The sequence below is a fragment of the Schistocerca serialis genome, chromosome 3, assembly GCF_023864345.2.
Source record: "Schistocerca serialis cubense isolate TAMUIC-IGC-003099 chromosome 3, iqSchSeri2.2, whole genome shotgun sequence".
NCBI classification, from domain to species: domain Eukaryota; kingdom Metazoa; phylum Arthropoda; class Insecta; order Orthoptera; family Acrididae; genus Schistocerca; species Schistocerca serialis.
The window spans coordinates 757,508,758-757,532,299 of NC_064640.1; positions in this window are offsets into that span (position 1 = coordinate 757,508,758).

Below are 23,542 nucleotides of genomic sequence, written 5' to 3' on the forward strand. Positions count from 1 at the left end.
GACAGAAAAAATAATGGAGAGTTAATGAAACTACTGTAGATCGGCACAGATGTGCGTTTCATTGTTCTTCATTGTTTTTTTTTTTCTTCCTTTGGCGGGCTGCCCTGCACTGTCAAGGTAATCCCCACTCTTTGGCTAAATGGCTGGCGGGAGGCCAAATAAATAAATTTAAAATGATCTCCACCCTTCGACAGCTGACAAGCAAGTCAGTAGAAAACGCAGCTGCAGTCAACAGTTGCTCGCCTTTAGCTAGTCTGTGCTGTCGTGTAGAACAATGTCTTCACTCTTTTATTGGTATTGTTTTGACTCTGCAGTATCTCGTCGAGTTTTGAAGTACAGAAGAACTAGGAGGTTATGGATTCATCCTATGAATAGCGACAGACATTTAGGAGAGTTTTTTTCTTTATATGAAGAACTTAAAAACTATTCTGAAAAATTTTATTCAAATTACAGAATGAATCATAATTCATTTCAGTATGTGCTGCAGAACATTCAAGACAAAATTTCTAAACAGAACACAAATTTTCGGAGAAGTATAACAGCAGAAGAAAAATTGTGTATAACGATAAGGTAAGATTCGTTAGTACACACTTTTTGGTTTGCAGTAGAGCTTTCTACAGCATTCGCTACCTCCAGTTAATTCTAGTCAAGCTTTTGTATTTTAAATTTCACAAACGCTTACCTCTTAGGGCAAGAGAGTTTATGGGACTCCTGAGAATCATTAGGAAGTAATTAGCTTCGTCATTTTGGATAATGTCTTGCTGTGCCTTCAACAACGAATCGCAGAAATACTCCTTCAGAATTTTCCAACTTTTTTCTTCTTTTTCTTCATGATGCAGCGCTTGGCAGTGGTGATGGTTCATCATGTGAAGCCACTGATGACCTCACAGAATTCTTTTCATTACCTTGTAAGATAGACAGATTGATAGGCGAAGAGTTTTGAGATAATGCCCTTTGACTCGGTGGTTCTATCTCCACTGATAAGGAACTGCCACAGCATGACTTTACAATGCATTATCATCTGGTAGGGACACATTTCCGTCCCTCAGAGACACTCATATCCGTCTCCGTTTACAAGTAAATGCGAACTATTCAGTGGCGGCAATGCCGCGATCGCTGGCAAGCTATTGTTGTAAATGCATGTAAATACGGTAGATTAAATAAATTAAATAAAAGTAATTTCGCATGTATCATTATAATAAACGTAATTTTTCCTCACTGATTGTGAAATGTGAGGTAACATCTTAAAATAAAAGACGTGTGCAGTCACACTTGTGAAGAAAGCAGAAGGGAGACGAGTGATGCGTGTACTGCAGAAGCTGTAGTGCTGCTCCACAGGCTCGCGCCTACGGTCGGCTCGCGCCGGCAATATTAAACACTCGGGATGTCGCCGGCTCGGCTCCGGGAGGCTCACGCCGTGTCGGCGCGGCCTGGCCGCCAGTGTGAACACCGCAATTCAAAACCATGTGTTTGATATCGAAGCGGGCGGCGGCCCGGCCAGGCTCGGCTCGGCCCGGCCGGCAGTGTGAACGCAGCCTTACGGTGTTGACTGTAAACTGCTGGCCACTGACTGCGTAATGTGCTCTCTCTCTCTTGCCGCCCAGCTTGACCGCCAAATCCACCTTTTCCTGCGCGCCAAGCCCCTTCCGCAGCAGAGGGGGTTCCCAACACATTTTCCTTCATATAATACAACTACCCTATGTATGAACCAGTATTCAAAGTACAATTTCTCTTTTATGAGCATACATATTTGATGAAGTTTCATTATTTTTAAACGTTATGAAATGTTTACAGCATATACATCGTATACTTCTACTTTTCCTCTGACATTTCAAAAGATCTTAATGAGTACAGAACAATCACTTCATAGTTAAATACACGTAATAATACTGTTTAAACGACTTACAACTGATAATGGGGTTAAAATCTCCTTCCTCTGTATGTAGCATGCATGGGCACACTTCGGCGTCATCATCCTCGTCGATCACGTGTATACCATGGGAAGCACATCCCTCTCCTTCTTCTACGAGTTCCTCATCGGAAGCAACAGTCATTCTTGTTTTATGATCGCTCAAATGGACGCACACACGAGACTTGTTTTTTAAGTAAGGGACGTTCGCGCGTATAGTCCCGTAGTTCGCGCGTACGCCGGAACAAGCCACCGCGCCACTTGCCGGCATCCTTTCCGTTCACACTGACGCAAGTTGCAGCTCTGTAGCTGACGTGTACGCATCGCTGTGCTACTTTATAATTTTTATGATTACTGAACCGCCCGCCACGTGTGAGATACGGTCAGTGATACGTTTTTTGACCGCGAAAAGCCCATCAGCTGCAGAAATTCATCGTCAGTTAACAGAAGTTTATGGCTTGAATGCAATGAGTGAAGGTAAAGTGCGTCAATGGGTTAGAGAGTTTAAAAATGACCGTCAAAACGTCCATGACGAAGAACGCTCAGGCTTGCCCTCTGTGATCACTGATGATTTGGTGGCTGCAATCGAAACAAAGATTCGTGAGGACAGAAGATTCACAATTTCCACTCTTTCTTTGGAATTTCCACAAGTTTCAAGTTCGGTTTTGTACAAAATTGTGCCTGGAAACCTAAACATTAAGAAACTATGTTCTCGGTGGGTACCCAGACTCCTCACAGAGGACCACAAAGGGAAGAGATTTGCCACTTCATTGGACTTCTTGATTCGTTACGAGGAAGAAGGGGATGACATGTTGAGTCAAATTGTCACTGGAGATGAAACATGGGTATCCCATATCACTCTCGAAAGCAAGCGACAATCGATGGAATGGCGACACACAACCTCACCTGTAAAGGTCAAAGCCAAACAGACGCTGTCAAAGCGCAAGATTACGGCAACTGTGTTCTAGGACCGGCGCGGTGTTTTGCTAGTGGAATTTATGCCACGAGGAACAACAATCAACTCAGATGCCTACTGTGCAACTCTAAAGAAGCTCCGCAGAGCAATTCAAAACAAAAGGCGCGGCATGCTGACAAAAGGAGTTTTGCTCCTGCACGATAACGCTAGGCCTCACACCTCTCAAAAGACTCGGGATTTGATTGATTCTTTTGGCTGGGAAGTTTTGGACCATGCACCATACAGCCCCTACCACGCTCCTAGCGATTTTCACCTTTTCCGGTACCTGGAACACCATCTTGGCGGGCAGCGCTTCAGTGACGACGATGAAGTGAAAGCGGCCGTGAACTCTTGGCTGTCGGAGCAGGCGGCCGAATTCTTTGAAGAGGGAATTAAAAACTTAGTTGTACGGTATGACAAGTGCTTAAATAAACAAGGCAACTATGTAGAAAAATAGGTAAAAGTGTGTAGAATTAGAAAATAAAAGTTTTTTTTACAAAAGTATTTGTATCTTTTTTAAAAAATAAAAACGGCCTTAGTTAGAAGACAACCCTCGTACTATGAAAATCTAGAACGGCCTTATAATGTCTCAGAAAGTCCGGCCAAGCACTGCCTCAACTGCTAGTGACGGCACTATCACGAACACGGCCGTAAGGTCGCACGACTGGCAAGTAAAATCGATGTACGCCTGCTCTTTCGTCTCTACACTCTTATTCCCTACGGAACCACGCACTCTTGTTTTCTGCAAAGGAAGAGTCGGACACAGACTCTTCATGCTGCACCGCTCAAACACATTTTCTCTCATCACCGATGCGTCGCTTCCCAAGTCAAGTAGACAGGAAATCGTAATTCCGTTAATTGTTATGCTGATTGTAGGGCATTTGACTGAGTTTAGTACTATTTTTGCTCTAGTAACACGTCCCTGATGTCTCCGAATTCTAAACACATTGAGTTGACATCGTAATCTTCATCATTCAGCATCTCCGATGTGCTCACTCCGGTCACTCCTAGTCATGCGTCTCTACTTTTGTTTATATTGTTGCCTAGGGGATTACTTTGGGGCTCCACTGACCTCCCATCCGCTGCGTACAACACATTACCATTATCAGGCAGGGGCTGACCTTGCCCTGAAGCGTCGCCAACTTCTATCACTGTGCCGTGGGCTCCTAGGGCCACGCCCACGCCTGTCATTACCAGGTTCATGATGATTATTGCGAGCAAACTGAGGCCTCCAACTCTGCTTGCGCCTCTCTCCCTAATTCTCGTCATGATTACCCTCGAACCTAACAACATTTTGCTGCTGATTTATATTTCTTTCAGCACCTAATTCTAGCAGCAGGTTCTGAAAATCACTAACTTCATGCATACCTGTTCCCGCAATTATAATTTCCTTGCTCAATTTATTCGGAACCTTAGTCAGACAAATTCTATTAAGCTTCTTGGAATCATACGGTACATCAAGAAACTGATTATTTTTGATGAGTTCTTTGCAAAATTCCACAGGGTGCTTGTATGTACTGTCAGCATATTTTTCTCGCATCAAGAAGCCGTTCTTGCATGATCTGTGACAGGACTCATTGAGGAAAGCCGCTTTAAACTCTTCGTACGTTCGACAGTCTTTAAGAATTATTTGCATTCGCATAGCAGCTTCACCTGTCAGGTGACTGCACGCGGATTTTATTCTGAGTACATCCTCCCATGAGTGAAGTAGCGGGTTCTCGGATGGGTTTAACCACATCGAGGGCACTATGTCGTGATTTGGGTCAGGAAAAAGAAAGTAAGATTGTACGGAGACAAAGTGTCTCCAGCATTCTTCCTTGTCATTCTCGCCGGCCGCGGTGGCCGTGCGGTTCTGGCGCTGCAGTCCGGAACCGCGGGACTGCTATGGTCGCAGGTTCGAATCCTGCCTCGGGCATGGGTGTGTGTGATGTCCTTAGGTTAGTTAGATTTCAGTAGTTCTAAGTTCTAGGGAATTATGACCTAAGCTGTTGAGTCCCATAGTGCTCAGAGCCATTTGAACCAATTTGAACCTTGTCATTCTCAAAATTCGTACCGCTGCTCGCCGTCCGCACAGGCGGAACCAAATTTCCTCTCAGATTACCGAGTCTCTCCCCGAAGTCACAGTATTCCTCGACTTCTCCATGCCTACGCTTACCGCTGGAGCTTTCAGCTCCTCTAGCAGCGTTGCTAATAGTGGCACTGCACTCTGCGCTTTCGTTTTCCTGCAGCTTATTATGCAAGTCAGCTATCAGGTCCCGATTGCGTTTGTTGCTTTTAAATCGCAGCAGTGATTGAATTTCTTCGAATTCCGCAACTGCTGCTGGCTGTGTCCTGCCAGAGTCCGCCTCATGCGTTTGCGTGAGCTTTTCTACCGCACTCGTTAGGGCGCCTACCCGATTGATTACTTTGTCAAATTAGCCTGCTTGCGCCGTGATCTACTGACCCTGAGTGCCCACTTGTTCGCTCACACGGGCAACAGCTTCTCTCCCTCCTTGCAGACGTCTTCTAGCACTTCCTTCATTTGCGACTCCGAAGGAATGACGATTTCTCGCGAAGACAGTTCGTTTTCTAACACTACTACAACATGGAATCAGCTGGTGCTTGGTTTCCAGCAGCTGCTGTTTCGATTTTGGATTCTAACGCTTCTAGGCGTTCCTGTTGTTGTCCTAACTTCCGTTCTTGTTCGTCAAATCGCGTATTCATTGCGCCTATTTGCTCGTCCAATTTCCTTGTTAAAACATCCCGCAAAAAGCTCAAGTAATCATTTAATGCTTTATTTGCATCGTTGAATTTATTACTTAATGCTTTCTCTGAATCGTTCAATTTATCATTTAATGCTTTAATTGCATCGTTCAGTTTATCACTAAATTCTTCGTTTGACTCGTTCAATTTTTCACTTAATTGTTTATTTGAGTCATTAATCTATAAGGTCTAATTATTATTGGTCCTTTTCTGCTCATCGGCTTGCTGCTTCATGAAATGAAAAATGCTCGCTAAATGAGGGTTCCCCCACGCTCATGCCTCTCGCGCTCACCAACGCTGTTGGAAGTTGTTCTTCTGTAGTCGCCCTTTTCACACCCTCGCTTGTGCTGGCTGCCTCCAAGGTTGTCCCCACGCTTCCTACCTCGGGTTCCGTTATGGTCGCGCCGCCCTGTTGGTTCGCCGCCCGTGGTCAGGTATCCTCGCAGATTCACTGCCCTGCTTCTGCCCTCTGCACCAGCAGGCAATGCTGGCGTGCTATCAAATGGTTCAAATGGCTCTGAGCACTATGGGACTCAACTTCTGAAGTCATTAGTCCCCTAGAACTAAGAACTAGTTAAACCTAACTAACCTAAGGACATCACACACATCCATGCCCGAGGCAGGATTCGAACCTGCGACCGTAGCGGTCTCGCGGTTCCAGACTGCAGCGCCTAGAACCGCACGGCCACTTCGGCTGGCGCTGGCGTGCTATCCACACTACTGTTTCCAACGGTCAGCACGTCCATTTCCACTGCACCTTTCGTGCACGCCCTGGTAATAATTTGACTCATTACCTATCTCTACTGTTATAACCACTGTCTCCTACACCTTACACAGTGTACAAGCACAAAACACGAAAAAAATTCAAATTACCTTAAGATCATGTTCTAATATACCCATTCATTTTACAATAGAACGCAACACACCCAAAACAACAGATTACAACACAAATGAAGACAACGCTGTATTCAACACAAGCAGAATTGTACTATTCTATACAAGGAAAAAAATATTTCTACATTAAAAATTTTGTTACAATTGGTACATCCTAGCTACTGACCTGAAGGACCCGTGACTCCAAATCCTGGCAGGACAACCACGTGCAACGGGACCTCTTGTACAAGGTGTTACATGGTAAGACTCGATCTGGTAGGAATATTACCGTCGCTTACAGGTCCTACAGCTCCTGCAAGTTTCCCTCTCTAGTATTGGTTTAACAAATTCGTTTGGTCCACGAAATTACAGACCTCTGCGAGCTAATGTTGGGGTGTTAATAATTTCTATGGGGGGGGGGGGGGGGGGGAGGTTTGACCATCCCGTAAAAATTTGAAGGCAACGGATAACCTTTAGAGCCGCTACAGAAGGCACCTATGCAGGGCTTAATAGGCGGTATAGTGCTTTTATTTACTTTCATTTGTCGAGTTAGCATGCGACTGAGGTAGTGACTAACTTTCGGTTGCACCTATTCTTTGTGATGAAGAGAGGAAATAATCAGTCGAGGATGAAGATTTATTGATATTCGTTTAATACTTATGGCATTTGAACAACTAGCCGTGTATGTGTTGGAATAGTTAATACCAATTCATATGCAGTCCGCCCCGATAGCTGAGTGGTCAGCGCGGCGGTCTGTCACGCCAAGGGGCCTGGGTTCGATTCCCGGCTCTGTCAGAGATTTTCTCCGCCCAGGGACTGGGTGTTGTGTTGTCCTCATTATCATTTCATCATCATCAGTTGAAGGCAACGGGAAACCACCACTGGAATCACTTCCCTAGATCTCATGCGGTGAACCTCTCTGACGAGGCTTCCCCCATGACAAGACCTGCCGTAAGGCAGAACACAAAGTTAAAAAAGTCTTATGCAACAGCAGGGGCTCTCTTAGTATATATCATCACAACTGGTCACTCTAGTTAAAATGATTTTCTTTCACCACGTAATTATGGAAAGGGAGAGGGGAGTGCAGACCTGGCTTGAATGGAATTTTATTCAGGCACACAGTTACACTTAAACCCAAGCCTTCTATTGACGTTACGTTTAATTGCTACAGGACACGTAGAACAAGTTCAGCAAAGACACTACAAGCGAACCCGGTCAGGGCGGAAGAGTATCTGCCGAAATAGTTCAATTTTAATTAAAACGTACGCTGAAGAGGGGATAGCAAGTGGTGCACATGACTATGACTTACAATTTTGGTTTTATGCTGCATTCCGAAACAACACCACGTTACTGAGCTGGGAGGAAGAACATTTGTTATCATATGGCGGGAAAATTTTGCCAGTGTTTGTCCCATCAATGGGCATTAAAATCTGAACTGTTCCTAGGCACAAGACTTTAAACGGTATATTTTATGTAACGCACAACATTGGAAGCAAATCAAGTAGTTATGAGGGGAACTAGAAACATATACTTATCATCACCATGATACTACTCTACACACATGGCCTAGTTCCAGTAGCTAACAGAAATGCAAAAAAACCGACACGCAAGATTATTCCTTCGGTATCTTACATTCATCCACTATCGTATAGTTATTCACTCGTCTGCTGTACATTTTCAGACCAAACTGCGTTTTACCAATGTGGCGGTTGCTCCGACCGACCATGTGGAGGGAAACCAAGTATACAAAGAAAACATGCGAGAAATTTTAAAAAATCCCCCAAAATATCACTGTGAAAGAAACACCACATTAAAATACGCTGAATGAGTTAACTTCTTTTACCCACAGCGCGATAATACGACAGTGAGCTTAAGGCCCATGGTGCGTGGCCTGACCAAGCCACAAACGCAAAGTTCTTACTGAAATTTGACCAAATTACCAAAATGAACTACCTTATGGGGGTTTCGTGGTAACAGGCGATTGAGTTTTAATCCCCATTTCTATAATTATGGCTATAGACTGAAGGGTAGCTACAAATGTTCATATGCACAGAGCTAAATCAGATCACCATAAATTAAGAACAAGAGGAGTTATTTGATGACACTCCCACTTCAGTAAAAGTCATAATATTTTTTTCTTTCCCTCCAAGTGCACTATAAATTGGAAACATCGTTCTGCGGAAACATTTGCTCTCTTTCTTACTCGCAGCACAAGGGGTTATACCGAAAACATAATGAGCTGACAAGGCTTTTCGTTCTTTTAATATTATAGACTCTAAAACAGTTATTCCAAAGAATGCGTTCATTGGAATTATTCCCTGAACTGAGGAACTCATACAAATACGCAGCATCTCAACACTGATTAGAAAATGCGAACATTTGTAGAGAAATTTTGTAAGTTAAAGATATAATGAATTTCCGGGTTCAGGAAGCTTCGAGGAAATTTACCCGTTGAATATCGGCAAAGTACGCTCGATGCTGGCATCTGCGAAGATGAAAGGAGAAGAAGTACCATGTCAACAACACGAATATCTGACGGTAATATCTAGAATGCGGTACATCGTCGTTAAGCCAACATTTCATTTAAAATATAATAAAGGAACGATAAGTATTAAGAGGCAGTCGGCCGCGACCGTTAACAAACGGGAAATTCAACTGCCTGCGGGGAGACTGGCGGTGTGGGGGAATAAGCTCCATCTCATTCTCGAAGGGCTGTCATCTTATGCCCGCGTTCTGTGCTTCCACGAAAGCAGAGGTGACATAACGATCATAACGATCACTGATTCCTTTTCTTGTGGCGAGAGCTGTATTCGAATCCCTTTATGCACCAGAATTAGTCACTTCACTCATTTCAAAGTCGGAAAAAAACAAGCAATCCAAACACAAAGCAAATAGAACTGCACAATGCATTTGCTAATGGCTGCAGCTCAATTGTCTGCTGCATTTGGGAGCGGTAGTTCAGACCTCTCCTCTACCGATGTCTTACACAACCATAATTCAAAACACTCCCCGTCTAAAACTGCCACGATATAGTGTCCAAATTTTATCACCAACTCGTACTGATTACAATACAGTCGATGGTTCCTCAGCGAAAAGCGTACAGTAAATGAACATTTCATATTTCATTATTCTTGAGGTGAAGAGAAACTAATACGACAAAAAAGAGGTTAATCAAGCCGAGCATGGGGTAGTTTTTGTATGTACTGCTTCACATTTGGTGAAATTTGCATTTACTTAGTCACTCATGATTTTATACTAATGGTGCCTCTAGAATATCAGAATATTTATATGAGAATTATCTTGAAATAGTTGTTAGAACAGGCGGCTGCGTTAAGTTGCTCTCTACCTACGGCTGAATATGACTCAGCTGGCAACTCTGATTTTAGTGTTATGAGGTGATGACATACAGAACAGGTTTCGAAGTGCTCTGACTATTGTGGTACCCGCTTCGCGGAACTGTCGAAGTACTGTGAGTGCCGACAGTCAGAGCTGAACGCAGACGTGTGAAAACTCTTCCCTGTTACAGATGATTGTCTCTTCTTAACAGTTATGTTTCTCCATTCATCAGTGGAAGTCGCGTTCTATCCTCACTCGCTGACGAAGTACATTCTGTACACACTGATAACGAGAATGAGCATTGATTACATCCCTTCCGTATAAGACAGCGGGCCTACCAGTCTCTGATTATGTTATATGGTCAGGTAACAACTCACAGCTACCACGGTTCCCTTCTATATACTAATCTCAAAGAAGCCCAGTTGTTGTGACAAGTTGCCATGTAAGGTACGAAATGTCATGCTAATTACAACAAACACGAACCCCGGAACAGATAATTCTGCACGATGGGAATCAATCACATGCTAGTAAAGCTGCCGATTACGTAGAAGAGGCAAAACGGTACTTGCTCTCTCGTGTGCATATCGATTGATTGACTGATCCTGGAAGGATACTGTACCCTCCGGTCTCACAAGTAATGGCGATGCAGGCTCCCAGTGTGACCCGTCGGCAAACGTTATAAATTACTTTCTGTTGTTACACGTTCTACAGTCATTCTCAGTTTTTGTTTATTCTTTCAAGGTGCTGCAGTTTTCGCAGATCATACAGTGAGTTGTGTGACATAGGAAGAAAACACGAATACTTGACAGAGTACTAGATAAAAATAAGGTAAGATGAAAATGAAATCGGAATAATAGCAAACGTATGCCACGGCCACGTGAATGTTCAAGGTGCTTTCTTTTTTCTTCGTTCGCTACTCTGGTTGAAGTAAGTTCTTGGTCATTGCCCGGGTAGATGTGTTTGATACGCGTTCCCTTCGTGCATACACCCATCACTGTAATCAACAAGTCAGTTAACTTTGTGGAAAGGCGGTTCCCTTGGAGTAACGGTTCTCTGCTCCGTGCTCTTTCGTCTTCCGATCAGAAGGTGAGAGAAAAGCGTCATTTTTCGCATGTGAGCCTACATATCTAATTGAATGATAGAACAACCGGTTAAACCCATCATTGACTTTGTGGCGGTATATTTATTTAATAGATTTGATTAGTCTCACTAACAACTGGTCTGCTCTACTGTTATGTTCAACACTGCTATTACCCGAGTTTAGATTAGTTTAGTTTAGAAACACTGTTGTTTTAACGAAGCCGTAGTAAGGAGACCCTGAATAATGTGGGACATGTAAGACAAACAAAGCAACATAATACATATGCGCAAAAGAATTGATTCACAAACGTTCATTGCGCAGGTCCTAAGTTACGTGATCGCCAAGTACACGGAAGAAGTAAAATATGTTACACTCCTTTCATTTATACATTAATTAAAATGCTTACCAGGAAAATTTAAATGTGTAAATTCTGAGGTACATAATGTAATGCTAAGATTAATTTAGCCAAGTGCCTCCATAAATAAAAAGAGCTTGCAATGCTTATACATCACACTACACAGTAGTTGTACGTACCTAACTGAGTTGATTCTGTATGGAATTTCAACAATTACAATCAACTGCCCCACAAAAACTTTAAGGCACATCTTACACTGTATTTTATTAGTAGAAAGCTTTTTGTGGTAGTTGGGAAACGGTTGAAAATGTGTGTTTCTGAACAGTGAACATAATGCTGGATCAGATATCAGTCCAGGGCAACAGAACCACGTGAAAACAATTCTGAACTGAAATTTGTTGAGCTCACGCTACACAAATGTGAAATCCAGGCTATCCTGTATATTAAACAATTCGTCTGCGAGTGAGTAATCCGGTTTCAGTAAAATTTACACATGCTATCTGACTGCAAAACAAATGACTCACATTAAAATATTGCCCCTGAATATTGTTAATCTTTATCTTTACTCTTGCAAACAATCACTGTATCAGAACTGTTGTTGTAATTACACAGCTAATGAACATAAAAGTTCACGTATCCGGATCTCTGACAAAACTGCTTTAAAGCTCATAATACAGTACTTTATTGAAGTATTTTACTGGTATTAAGCCTCAGAAATGATACTGATATTTTCAGGAAAACACTCACACAATCACTATGTCTTACAGTGGACGTGACATTTGGTGGTAATTAAATTTATTGGCCTACCTGTGTGCTCTACAACCTGATGCTATTGGGAACATGAATATGACTGTGAAAATTAGATTTCATTTGCCGTACTTGCGATGTGAAATACAAGACGATTATTTACCAATTTTCATAAAAATGTTTCTCAGTACACAACCCGTGTTGTGCAGTGCGAGTGTGCAAACAATGTCAGGATAGTAAATGTAAATGGGGAACTAATCTTAACGACTGATAAATTAGAACAAAGACCTCAAGTTTAACTATGCTTCATTAAGACAAGACGGCAACACATCTTCTTCATTAAGTTCTAACACCTAGACAATTATCAAAATTTCTCTTAATAACTTTCTTGTGTACAATTACTTTTTACGACACTTGTTTCAACTATAAGGCAAATCCATAAGTTACATTTTTACAGTTAACTTCAACCTAACGCAATGTTCGAAGAATAAGAAACTACACACACCCACCCACCCACCCACCCACACCACACACACACACACACACACACACACACACACTCACACACACACACACACACACACACACACACACACACACACACACACACACGCACGCACGCACGCACACAAACAAACAAATAAAAACTGAGTTACCTCAACCATTTCTTTTATCGTTCTTCCAGTAATATAGTCTTATCAATATCTTTCCTCAAAATATATTATTGCAAAATCCCTTTTTAAATAATGATACCTCCACTACACGACACGAAAGGTCAGCTTCCATCCTTTTCAAACCAAGTAAATTGCTAACTCACGCTGCTACTACTATACAAAATAAGTAACCTCTCTGGTCTATTACGAAGAATCTAATATTACGGAAGTTGAGTACATTTATCAAATTCGCAACTTCATTCATATTTATAGCCTAAACTTCTTGAAAATCGGCATGGCAAATACGACAGCCCCCTTTCATCACCCTTCAACTATGAAATAAGAGTTCTGCAAAGTGGTTTCTGCTCATACAATAGCAGGAGACACAAAAGTCTCCAAAACAAAGAAATGCATGTTGGAAACTGTATGGTTACAAATACCTGCGGTGGGTGACAAAGTATACAAAAGGTCAGTGAAGAGGTCCCAAGTAATAGTAATATTGTAAATAAGTTTAAATGCAAGTAACAGTACATACATGCAACAAAGTGTACAAATGTCATGATACAAAAGACATGGCATAACAAGATGCTTGCTGCGGTAAATCAGCGAGATACACACATTTCGTGCAATGTGGTACAAAAAAACAGTAGCAATTGTTTGTTCAAATGTTTAAGAAAATCTTATTAACACAAATGGATATTCTAGTCAATTCAAATAATGTGAGGAAATACGTCATCTTTGCACTATGGTACAAAATTTTATGAAGTCGCTACAATTATCTATTCAAACGTTTAAGAAAGCCTTATGACAACAAGTGAATTTTCTTGTCAGTTCAGATAAAGCAAGAAAGGTGTACACATTTACAGTACGGTACAAAAAACCGTTACAGCCCTATCCCTGTGCGCCTGCGCTTTTCTATCGAGACATAGTATACAGGGTGTTTATAAACGAATATCGGGGTTTCAACGCTTTATAATATTTATTACATTAAACTTACAGTTGTGAATGATATGTCAAATGAAAGAGCAACTCAAACAGTTTTACCAGGAACCTTATAAATCTTCAATATGAGCACCATTTGTCACACGGCACACACGAAGTCTATAGCCGAGTTCTTCCCAAACGTTGATAAGTGTGTTTTCAGTGAGTGTAGCAACAGCTGCTTCAGTCCGGTTTCTTAATTCATTTCCTTTGGGGCTTCATCAAGGATGGTGTGTACGTACCTTCGCTACCAGATGATATCCCTGAATTAAGAAACCGGATTCAATTAGCTGTTGCTACAATCACTGAAGTTTAAGTAATGTGTAAGCCTAGGAACATATGACCTAAGCAGTTTGGTCTCATAGAAATTGTCACAGGCTTCAACGGTTTGAAAATCCAGTCTAGTCCTGAACACAGTGAACATAATTTAACCTGCAGAATCTTCATTAGTTATTCATGGTGGCGGCTGTAGACACGGTCTTATCTGTGCTGTTTATAGTATGCCGTCCGGGCGCTGATACTAACGATACTGAAGGAGTGGAGCCCTGTGTCGGCTTATATCTGCGTTTGGTAGATGAGTGTTCACTTAGAAACTATCTGAGTGAGGTGTGGTGGAAGCATGAAATAGTTCCTGCCGAGAGACGCCCTCCCTGGACGCTAGCCTGAACTCAGTGCTGCCTCAGTTGGAGGCAGCTCGGCGCTCTGCTACTCGGCTGTACGTGGCTGTGTCTCGTACCTTTGCAGAACACACTATCCCACCCTTGGGATTGGCGGGGTGAGGGGGCGGGGGGGCGGATGATGTCGCTTGCTACATTTTTCTTCAACAGCTTCATAATTCCCAGTGATTACGTTAGTGCGAAACGTGGTAGGTGCCCACATGTTGCTCAGCCTGAAATTTGTCCACGGTACTCGAGGAAAACCGTACTCAAAACATGGCTGAGAGGCCGGTGTGTCTAGTTAATCCGCCACGTCAACGTCCCTATCTTCTTCTTGGGGGTGAAGCGCGTCGCCAGTCTCGTTCTAGCCGTCGTAGATTTGTTGCAGATGGCGACGTCGGGTATGACTGCTGTTACGTTAGCTTTCTCATATGAGATTTTAATCTTTAAGTGAATCTATGTCTTTCCGGCAGAAAGTCTGCGGTTTTGAAATGTTCTATATAAATTCGTCCACTGAAAAGTTTGACTCCTATGATGAAAACAGATTGTCGTTGTTTGTAACTGGTGATACTTGCAACCCTTTCATAGAGAAAATTCTTGACAAAGCTTGGATTGTCTTAGTAGAAGTTGTCGTTATAGGCTTTTGTCCGAAGGCTAGTTTGATGCAACTTTCCAAGCTACCCTACCCTGTGCAAGCCTTTTCACATGCGAATAACTATAGCAACCTTCATCTTTTGAACCCACTTACCTACTTACTGTAATGATCTCTTGGTCTCCCTCTACAATTTATACTCCCTACACTTCCAATACTAAACCGATGATACCTCGATGTCTAAGAATGTGTTCTACCAACCGATCCCTCTTTCAGTCAAGTTATACCACTAACGTTTTTCCTTCCCATTTCTTTTCCGTGTCTCTTCATTAGTTGTTCTATCCACCCACCTCATTTTCAGAATTATTCTGCAGCATCACATTCAACAGCTTCGAAACTCTTCTTGCCGGAAGTGTTTATCGTCCATGTTTCACTTCCGTACAAAGCTACATTCCATACTAATAACATCACGAAAGATTTTTTGACACATAAATCTATTATCGACGTTAAAACATTCTCGTCGTAAGAAACGCTTTTCCGGCCACTACCAGGCTACATTTTATATCCTCTCTACTTTGACCATCGTTTGTTATTTTGTTGCCAAAATAGAAAAACTAATTTCAGTGTCTCAATTCCTAATGTAATTCCCTCAATATAGCATGATTAATTTGGGCATACTTCCATAATATATATTTTTTCTTACTTTTGTTAATGTGAATCTTAAGTCCACTTTTTAGTTGCTCTTACAAGTATTTTGCTGCTTCTGCTGATAGAATTACAATGTCATCGGCAAACCTCAAAATTTTTATTTCTTCCCCTGAACATTAATTCTATCACCAGATTTTTCTTTCATTCCCCTTACTGCTTGCTCACTGTACGGAATGAATAACGTCGGTGATATGATACGACCGTGTCACACTTCCTTCGCAACCATTGTTTCACTTCCCTACATCCCCCTCGACTCTTACAACTGCTGTCTGATTTCGGTATAAGATGTACATCGTCTTTCACAGCCTGTCTTTTACACCAGCTGCCTTCAGAATTTCTAAGAACAGGTTTGCCGTTCCTTAACCTATATTTCAAAATAACTCGCATAGTCAGTATTGCCGGCAGCGTTCCTACATTTCTCCGGAATCCAAACATATCTTCTCCAAGGTCGATTTCTATAAGTTTTCATCATTCTTCGTTAAATAATTCGTTTTATTATTGTGCAATAATGAGATAATAAAATTCACATGTTAAGCCTGCTTTCCTTCCGATTAGAATTATTACATTTTTCTTGACGTATCAGGGTATTTCGACAGTCTCATACATCTTGCACATCAGGTGGAAACGTTTTCGAAGGCTGCCTCTTCTAAGGATATCAGCAGCTCTGCCGGAGTGTTGTCTACTCTAGTGGCTTTTTTCCGACTCAGGTCCTTCAGTACTCTATCAAATTCTTCCCGCAGTAACATATCTCCTATCGCCTCTCCATCTACATTTTCTTCCCTTTCTATAGCTTTACCTTTAAGTATATTCCCGGTGTATAGCCCTTCTATGTACTCTCTAACATTCTGCGTGGTGTCTGTTTGTTCTATATCGTGTCTCCCTACCACTTTCGCACAACGACGCTCTGAGCGTGTTTTTTAGGGAATTGACTAGTTTGAACCTGGGACCTGTTGCTGGTAAGGAGACGCCAGACCACACATGACACACAGAGTTCAGAAGAGTTCAGTGAGACTAGCGTTGATATAACCAAATACTTAATGATTTCAGCGTCAGCTCCACTGCACTCCCTGTAAAAGAATCTTAATACTAACTAAATTTAGTGGAAGGGGTTCAAGGCTTTCCTATTTTTAGTTAGCTGGTAAATTAACGTCGAAAAAGCAGTTAAGTTTACCATTGGAAATTTTATTCTACTCAGAAAACATTGTTTAAAAATTGCACTATTGATAAAAGGAAATGTTTTAATACAGGATGGTAAAAACCAACTGCGTTCAACAAAAATGTGAACGAATATTCCCTGAATGGGTTTCAAAGTTCTACAATGGATCGAAGGATGACCTATGCCATATCACATCTATAATCTAGGTTTAAATTAAGTTTCACAAAAGAGAAAACTATCAAAATGGTCTACAGTGACCCTCAATTATCTTTAATTACTTATCTAACTTGTCGTAAATTACAGTGGCTGATGTGGCTTCTCAATAACTATATAACAGAAAAATCATCGCATTTCAGATTTTTACTTCAAGTGGCAAATGTGAACACCATGAGCTTTAATTGACGATCGACACTAGTATTACGCAAAAAGGGGGTGTAACTAGTGAGACTTCTGCAGTTCTGAGTGAAGCTTTATGCACTGTTATGGGGCATCGCGTGAGTTCATTACCTTGTTGGTGTTCGTCAGGGGGCGGCGGACAGCACAGCTCCACTCACCTCGCCATCTCGGAAGCAACTCTCTCCTAACTTCTCCTTACTACCATTTACCGAAGTTGGTTTAAAAAACTTTGTTTTCATCTGACCAATCAGGGTCTCAATGTTAACCTTAAGCTCTGCCTACAAAAATTCTGTCCATCGAATGAGAAACATTATACTTTTCGTGGTGGGGCAGTGTTTTCAAAGTTTGCAACGTGACAGAGACGCGAAAAAGTCTCACGCTAAAACTTACAGCTGGTGTGGTCCTTTTAGTGTTATCCTAAGATCTATACTGTTCTTCTGGAGGGCTCTTGCTTTTAACATTGGCGGGGGGGTGGTCCTAGCGGTTAGCTGGCGACGTGGGTGTCCGTCCCTTATCGTAGGGCCTACCAGCTTAACACGGTTCTGCTCTCGGCTTCTGTTCTCGTTTCTCCCCTCGGAATTGCGTCTGTCTCACGGTGGGAAGGTATGACATGCATTTAGGCATTCTTGTGTTAGTCTGTGGTATTCCATTTGCTCACTCGTTACTCGTATTACTTTGGTTAATTTAATGTCACGATTTATTCGGGGCTATGTGACATACTACTGGATTTGCTTATCATGTCAGGGTTTTCATTGAAGGTGTTGGATTTGCCTAACACCTTACATATCAGCACCCTTCGAACTTAAATTTTGTACTGAAGTTAGGCAATGATTGAATCGTTTTCTAAGCCAGTCAAAAATTATTCTGTTATCTAAATTTTGTTGCTTACTGTTCAGCCACGTTATTCTGTTCTATGCTAGTTTGTATTACTAATTTATATTTTTATATTCTTCCACATTATTATCAAAATATGCTTATATTGACAAGGGAAGAATATTTTTATTCTATTACAATTATTATTTTTTAATTATTTTCTTTCTTTATTTAATTGTGAAGTTTGTTTTTTAAGAAGTTTGTTATAGAAAGTGAGGAGTCTTTCACATCGATTTTCTTAGAAATATTGTTTTTATAAATGAAGTAATGAAGTAAAATCTATTCCTAACACATTTTCTAAATATCATGTACAAGTAAAATGTTTTTGTTTCTAGACACTCATTTCAACATTGTTACACTAACAAATAAGAATTATTTCCAAGAATGGCTTTGACAAAGAAATATACGTAGACAAGTATTGAGATATTATTGTAACAAATGGTACAAATGTTAAAAAAAGGGAAAACATCCAACAAGATAATTTTTTATTCTTTGTTTTTATAAGGAGATAATAAGTAAAATATAGTTATTCCTTTATCTTTATGAGGAGAAAATAAGTGGCATATAGTTTTAGTGTTTATTATGCCTTACTTTTGTTCTTTATATACTTTCCATTTCAGAACTAATGACTTATTTTTATCGATAGTCTATTTTTTACTTAAGTCCATAGTCAATGACTGTTATTTTGTAGTTTATTAGCTGTCTGGTGTCCTTAACTTATTTAGTTTTTCACACGTTTCTTTTGCACAATTCCTACATCACATAATTTGATTTCACACATTCACACAATTCTATCAATGTTTAAGCATGAGGTTGGCGAATGTTTTTGCACGAAGGTGATGGACTTGAGTGAGATGGATGTGGGCAAGTATTTGATGTACAGCTTCATTTGTCGTTCCTTGTTGGCTTTGCAATTGTGTGTTGCTGATGTGGAGGTCCCATAATGGAATGGAGCTGTGAGTGCAGAATCTCGTGGTTTACTGGCTTTGTATGCTTGAAAGTCATCGTTATGTGTCACAGAATGTGGTCGTTTTTCGTTGTAATACTTCGTAGACGACTAGTCAACAATAGGGTAGGGATTTGGGAAGGTATGTTGTCTATTCTTCACCCATCTTCTTTCTTGGTCTCAATCTTGCGAGTCTTCAAGTTCTGTTCTTCCTGCTTTTTCTCTGCTTCTTACTTGCTTCTTGGTTCTTCTCTGGGCAGGATATGGAATTATTTATTGATAACTAGTCGCTTTGAAGTTCTCCTCTTAGTAACAGTTTGATAAATTGTTTGTGCGTGTCATTTTTACTTTGAGGAAGTTTTCTTCAGTTTCGTGTATCAGAATGCTGTTTAATAGCAGTAGTGTGACTTTTACACATATTTTTTTGCCAGTGGTGGCTTGCCCAAGTGGTCTTCTCGTTGGGCCGTTTTTTGCTCCCTCCACTCAGTCGGGGCGTTTGGAGACCCTTCTGGTGTTCGGTGTCCTGTCGTGTCTCAGCAGGGTTCTGCCACTGTGTGGTTCCGTCTTCTGTCGCAGCAGGGTTCCGCCACCCTGTGGTTCAGCTTGGCAGCAGATTTATTTACTGCCCACTTTGGCTACAAGGGCCTTCTGTTGGTCTCGCTGTCCTTTCCCTTCTCTCTACGCTTCTGCCTTGTAGGAATCGTGTCTTGCTAATTACGTCCTTTCCTTTCTTGATACTTCTCACATTGCAACGTTTGGGTCGTTGCATCTCGCCCTTGCTGGAGTTTTTACAATGGTTCTTACAAAATGTTTTACTTATAATCATCTAACATATGTCTAGTACCTACATTGTTTTACACCTTCTTAAAAGCTTTACAAATTTCGGCGCCCTTTCCATGTTACAATGGTAAGATATTATGAGTCTTAACATCTACAAGAATCCTCAAATTCGTTTTTTTATATTTGTGTAGTGTCATGGTGTATAGCATTTTAGTATCTCATGCTGTTAGACTATCTACACTTTATCCCTTCACCTTAATCTATGGTACTATTGGTGTTATTTTTGTTTTTGTTTTTATTGAAACTACTTTCTTTTTCCCACCTTCCTCTCTCTTCATTCTTCATTCTCCTGACGATCTTATCTGCAACATAATCTTGAAATATTGTGCTGATTATTTACCAGTAATAAAAATAATCTTCAAACTTTTTGATATGGCTCACATGGTAAAGTCCTAAGGTTTGGCCTGTTTTTGGGTTCATTAGTTCCACAGCTTTATCATGAGCAATTCGGCTAATTATGACAGGTCCTTTGTATGCAGCGTAAAACTTATGTATTTTGTGTTTCTGTTTGCTGGAGAGATGGTTTGTTTTTACAAATACTTTCTGGCCTACTGAGAATGTTCTTTTAATTGCTGTTCTATCTCCTTTTTCTTTTCTTTTAATGCCTGCCTTTCTGATGTTGGAGAGTGCTGTTGCTATGACTTGTTTGTGCTGTCTACGTGGTACAATAGGAAATCTAACATTTCCTGTGGTTATGTTTGGGGGTTCAATATTTTTAAGTACAGCAACTGGAGGTAGTAGTGTAGTGCTATGTGGCATTTCATTTATTACTTCTTGAAAATCTTTAAGGTATATATTCCAAGTGTTGTGTCTTTTGCCTGCATATAATCGGCATAAAGTGCATATGTCCTTCATAGATCGTGCTGCTGGATTTACGATAGGTTTGTACTTAGATATGTAGATGGGTTTTATTTTGTGTTGTTTTAAGGTGTTCTGCCATTGCACTGATTAGTATTGTGGGCCATTATCCGAAATTATTCGTTCCACTCGACCTACTTGTCTGAGAAAATCTTGTGTAAATGCTTTACTTATATTAAGACCTGTTGCCCGTTTTAATGGTGTCAAGGTGACATATTTAGAAGTAAGTTCCAAAACGACAAATATGAAAATATATCCACTTTTTTTGCTTGGGAGGGGCCACATCAAATCTGTTACAGCTATTTGTTTTAATCTTTTAGGGAATATTGGAAACATAGGTGGTTTGGTTTGGAAAGTGAGGCGTTTAGCCCTCATAGATTTTTGCATTTGACTAATACTGTTCTTATTCGTCTTTCCATATTAGGAAAATGGCTTGTTTGTTTTATTTTTAAAAAGCATTTCTTTGGTCCAAAGTGGCCATTCTTAAATGTGTATACCATATGTACTTATTAATTAGTTCATCTGGGATATAAATTAACCATTCATTCGTTGCAACATTTCGTCTAAAAAATAAAACATTGTTTTTTACGAGATAGTGCTGCTGCATGTCTGGAAAATTCTTACTTCTCCACTTGTGTTTGATTCCTAGTATTTCGGGATCCTTGTCCTGTTCTTTGCCTATGTTTCTCAATGCTGTCGTAATGTAGTTTTCGACAGGTACTTGTTTCATATAGTACATTGCAAACTGGTCTTCTGCTGCTTCCAAACCTATGTTATTGGATGCACCCTGTGGACATCGTGATAAAGCATCAGCTAATACATTCACTGGTCCTGGGATGTGTGTAATAGTGAAGTCAAATTCTTGTAGTATTAATATCCATCTGGCTAACCTCCCATGAGTTAGTTTGGAGGATAACAGAAATTCTAATGCTTTGTGGTCAGTGTATACTTTTGTTTTTCTTCCGAACAGGAAGTATAGAAAACTTTGGAAGCCCCATACAATGGCCAATGCTTCCAGTTCCGTGACTGAATAGTTTTTCTCGCTTTTTGTGAGTACCCAACTGGCAAATGCAATTGTTCTATATGATCTTAGCCCTGCCTGTTCGTATTCTTGAAAAAAAACAACTCCTACACCCATTTTTGCACTATCAGTGGCCATACAAAAATTTTGTGTTAGATCAGGATGTGCTAAAATCGGTGCTGTTGTTAGTGCGTTTTCCACTTTTAAAAATTCTCCTTTCTACCATTTACCGAAGTTGGTTTAAAAAAACCTATCTGGCTTTGTTTTCATCTAACCAATCTGGGTCTCAATGTTAACCTTAAGCTCCACCTACAAAAATTCTGCCCATCCTATTAGAAACGTTATACTTTTTGTGGTGGGGCAATGTTTTTAAAGTTTGCAACGTAACAGAGACGCGAAAAAGTCTCACGCTAAACCTTGCGGCTGGGGTAGCCCTTTTTGTGTTATCGTAAGATCTATACTTTTCTTCTGGAGGGCTCTAGCTTTTAACATGGGCTGGTGGGTGGTCCTAGCGGTTAGCTGGCGACGTGGGTGTCCGTCCCTTATCGTAGGGCCTTCCAGCTTAACACGGTTCTGCTCTCGGCTTCTGTTCTCATTTCTCCCCTCGGAACTGCGTCTGTCTCACGGCGGGAAGGCATAATATGCATTTAGGCAGTCTTGTGTTAGTCTGTGGTATTCCATTTGCTCACTCGTTACTCGTATTACTTTGGTTAATTTAATGTCACGATTTATTCGGAGCTATGTTACATATTACTGGATTTGCTTATCATGTCAGGGTTTTGATGGAATGTGTTGGATTTGCCTGACACCTTACAAATTCTTTCACCTATCAGCTTTCCCTTCTTTGCTTAGGACCGGTGTTCCCGTTGAGTTCTTGATATTCATACAGCTGCTTCTCCTTTCTCCAAATGCCTTTCAAACTTTCCTGTTGGAGGTATTTATTTTTCACCTAGTTGCATATGCCTCTGTATCCTTACATTTGTCCTCTACCCATTCCTGCTTAGCCTTTTTTCACTTCCTGTCAATCTCTTTTTTTAGACGTTTGTATATCCCGTTCTCCTGCTTCATTTGCTGTATTTTCATATTTTTCCATTTCATCGATAAAATTCAATGTCTGCTGTGAAGTCCAAAGATTTTTACAAGGCTTGTCTTTTTACATAATTCATCCTCTGCTGTCTTCACTATTTCATCTAGCGAAGGTAGTCATTCGTCTTCTGCTGTGTACCATTCCCCTATTTCATTCTACCGTTGCGTAATGGTCCCTCAGAAACTTCTCTAATTATTTTGGTCCCATTTCCTTTTTTCCTACTTATTGGAAATTCTTTATTAAAAATTATTCATGTCCATCTTGAGGTGGTGGTATAACAGACTTATTATTGGTACTAATTAAGAAACAGTCGACAGCTGCACAATGTTCTTTATGAACTCAAGGACGATGTGTTTCGCCGCGTAAGGCATGATAGGGCATCATCGGGTCATTTGAAAATATAAGGAGCGAACAACAAGACAGTTAATCCGGTATGGTCCTCTCTGGACTACTATACAATCAAAATAAGCTTCAAATACCGGTCCAATAAAATTATACAAAGAAACGTAATGTAACACACGTTTCTAAATCAATTCTCTCAAAAAGCTTCCATCGAAGAAGACATGACGCAGAATAAAAAGTACTAAAACCAACTTATACACAAAAAATATTCAAAATTATTAAACACCGCGATCAGTGACGAGAAGGGAACGAAAGAAAAACCGTAAAAATTAATGTTACTTCATGTAGGCGGCGACTGGCATAGCAGCACCGAACAAGACCTCGGCCGGCCAAGGTGGCCGAACGGTTCTAGGCGCTTCAGTCCGGAACCGCGCG